Consider the following 3,548-nt stretch of genomic DNA (forward strand, 5'->3'; position numbering starts at 1 on the left):
TAGGTGACTATTGATAGAGAAATACTGGAAGGGATTACAACAAAAACTATCAACTGCTTCCCAGTTGTGTTTTTCTGTATTTCCCACGTTTTTTTGCACTGAGCATTTATTACTTTTGTAATTTGAAGAAAAAAAAAAAAAGCTGTGTGTGTAGGCGGTTCACTTTGGTGACAACAAAACTTGTCAAGCTATTTTCAGATCATCATTTATGCTTGTTCTCCTGGTAAGGTTATCTGCTTTTCTTAGCATGAAAACAGGCACCACTTCTTTCCTGTTCAACAGCTTCTATAAGATGGGCTCAGACCCTGAAGTCACTACAGGATTTGATGTTTCAGTCTGGCCAGATCGGGCTTGTTCAGAGAACCGGTCAGCATGGTCTGGTGGCCTGCAGACTAGCATCTAGGTTTGTTTACAAACAGCAAAAAACCCACATGGTAGAGCACGTTCTGGGCTTCGTTTCCATGCACGAGGAACTCTGTCTTGTCCGTGTTGCCTGTCTGGAGGGGATGTACAGAGGATTGATCAGAAACACTGTTCATAGGCCAAAGCGAGAGAAAGGTGAAAGACGGTCTGAAGGGGGTTGTTGAGGCTGCATCCCAACTGTCCAGGCCCCTGGGGAGATCAACATGATGGTCTCTTGGTGGTTTTCTATCCCTTCTGATCTCCCAGACTTTCCTGATGCTTGCGTCACTGTTTGCAATTTGTCTTTTGCTTTCTAGATTGTTCTGAGAGAAAACACTGATTTCTCCAGTTGCATTCTGGAGTGTATAAATAGCAAAGTTTCGGGTTTCCACCCTCTGTTTATGGATGTGCCCCAGGAACTTTTACTCAGTATATAAATGGGCTCCAGAGAAAGAAAGGTCTTAAAGAGGCAGATCTAGACTGTCTGGAACCTCTGGGCCCAGATGGGTCCATTCACCAACAAGGACTTACTGTATCTCCTCCTAGTCCTGTTGCCCTTGGAATTCTCTGAGGGAACTTCCTCTCTGCCTAGAATTTTTAAATTCTCCGATGGAAGTTTGATGTAATGGCAAATGTACTTTTGAGGCCTCAGAATGTTTTCCACTCTTCACCAATCAACCTTCCACAAAGCAGTTTTTAAATCCTTCCTTAGCACTAATAAGGATTGAGAAACAATAGAGGTTTCATGCTCTTGTCCAAATTGCATGGAAAGTTCCAGGGGCTCCAGGAGGGAAGGATGGGGAGGAGAATAAAAACAGAACATCACGGTCTCAGGATGTCCAGCTTAAAATATTAGCCTCTGAAACTCACTGCTTCAAACATGTCACTGAGTCTGTAAATACCATTCTCATCACCTGGGGTTGTAAAGCTAACATTGTTTAGCTTTCTGGCTTTGCATTTATGGTTTTGTTCGATTGCAGGACACTGTTCACCCAACTGCCACCTTCCATGGGCCTTTGTGGGATTCTAGGACTATCAGGGACTGTCTGGGAAGGAAAACTCATTCTGCCACTGCCCCCAAGAAGGGACCACCTGGGCTCACAGTCACCGCTCACCGAACATTCCTATAGTTCTTCCAGGTTATGCATTTTTGTGATCACTTAACTATCTTTTCGGATAACCAATCAAATCCATAAGTATTGCCTTAGGGTCTACAGTGTTCAGAGCACTGGGGAGGCATCCTTGGAGCACACATTCTGAGATAAGGTTGGGGGACACTCAGGCTCGGGGAGACAAAGGCCAATACATCTGAAACAGAGAACGTGTGTGATAGTTTTCAATAAGAAGGTAAGTTCTATTTGTGGGTGGAGTAGACAAAAGAGCCATGAGTGGAGAAGGAGAGGGCATGGAGACTCCAGGTTTCCCAGAGGTTTGGTCAAGAGTGGGGGAAGGGGAGAGGGTAGGACTGGAGCTGGATCTCAGCCGATGGGTAGCATCTAGATAGATACTGTAAGCAGAGGGAATGGAAGGAGCAAGGACAAAGAGCAGAGATGGAGCAGGATACAGGGCGAGTTTGTAGGTTTGGCCAAGGTGGAGTTCATGGGGGAAGGCATGGCAGAGCAGACTGGAACAGCGGTAGCGTAGGGCCACATCACGGAAGGCTTTCAAAGCTTCCTTTTCACTATAAGTTCCCGTGTGCTCTTTTCCAGATAAAGACATGTTACCAGCAAGGACTTGTCCCAAAATCTGACATTTGCTCCAGACCTCTTCCTCCTGCCTCGTCCCTCATACTGACCCATTAGTAACGCCCCCCAAAGCACTGACCAACCCAGGACAGGTGGTTTGCCCAGTTATCATGGGTGCCTCGTGGACAGTCCAGCCAGCTTTCCCTCAGCAGGGAGCTTCATTTTGCCAACAGAGCTGGACTGGGAAGAGCCTGGATCATGGGTTTGGGCTGTGTCCCCGCCGGCTACCATCTTGAGAGGGCCGGTGGCAGACGCCAGGAGCTGGCCGGCATCAGGGTACAATCTGGTAGCCACCGAAAAGACCCTCATCCTCGGAGGGTCTGTGAGCCCACAGACACCTGCTTGCTTTGGCTCGCCTTGGCTGGGTGCATTTCCGGCAGAGAAGAGTGGGAAACGGACCGGTGGTTGAGAGCTGATAGAGGGAGGAAAGGGTCTTTGGTGCTGGAATGAGATATTTGTGAGCCCCTGTCTACAAACAGACAAATGCTGGCCTTGTGAACAACATTGCTGGAGAACACGACTCAAGTGTCACCGTTGCCTGAAGCATTCCAGTGGGAGATGATGGTGGAATGGGCCTGCCAGTGCTGCACTGCACGTAAAAGGGAAGATTAAAAGGAGCAAATGGCCAGGAAGGCAAAGTGGACCGTGTAATGAGGCAGAAGATGTGAGGGGTCAGGATGTGAGAGGGAAAGCCATTGATGGGGATTGCTGAGGACGGGGCACTCCCGGGGATGAGAGCTATGGTAGCGGTTCTTGGACCCTTTCCATGTCTGTGCTCTTGGCCTACTGCCTTCTATATGGATTCGTGAGACCAAGAAGCAAAAGGAAGGAAGAAGGGCTTCTCAGCAGAAATGCCCCCAAAACAAAGACTTTCTGCCACCAGCAGAGCTGCAGCTGGGGCTGGGGGACACTTGCCACTCCTCCCTGCCTCATAATCACGACTTTCTCACTCAAAGACTGTCCATCTGTCCATCCATTCCGCCAAGGCCCAGAGCCCCATGCTGATTTCCTTTGGAAGAGCCCCAGCTCCCGGAGCGGCCTCGGCAACAGCAGGGCCCACAGACGGCTCCAAGCCCAAGCTTCCCATCACAGGCAAGGGTCGGCCTGGTCCGTGGAAGTTAAAATAACACACTGGCTGTTTATGAGCAAGAGCCCTCAATAAAGTCATCGGTTGGTTCTCTAGGCAGCGTGTCTAATCTTCTCTGGCTGCCTTTCTGGGCCCGTGGCTCCTGATCTATTTTGGTCTTTCTCTTCTTTGACTCATTCTGGGGCTTCCGTGCCATAAATCTGAGCCCCCTCCAGTGCCTGGTCCCACCAGCAGGCAGACAATTCAGAATTAGCGGCGGTCATGGTTGTCCAAACTGACAGGCAGGGAAACTGAGGCACAGCAGGCTACAGGGC

General features: G+C 49.4%; 1 long non-coding RNA gene across 1 annotated transcript; it reads left to right on the plus strand.

The window, feature by feature from the left end:
• The first annotated feature begins 229 nt into the window (after positions 1–229).
• Positions 230–3,329, plus strand: LOC147579873 (uncharacterized). The gene is made up of 2 exons (XR_015252240.1): positions 230–558; positions 1,383–3,329. It is a non-coding gene; the product is annotated as an uncharacterized LOC147579873 (long non-coding RNA).
• The last annotated feature ends 219 nt before the right edge of the window (positions 3,330–3,548 follow it).

The sequence above is a fragment of the Puma concolor genome, chromosome B3, assembly GCF_028749965.1.
Source record: "Puma concolor isolate L17-30 chromosome B3, mPumCon1.1.hap2, whole genome shotgun sequence".
Taxonomy (NCBI): Eukaryota; Metazoa; Chordata; class Mammalia; order Carnivora; family Felidae; genus Puma; species Puma concolor.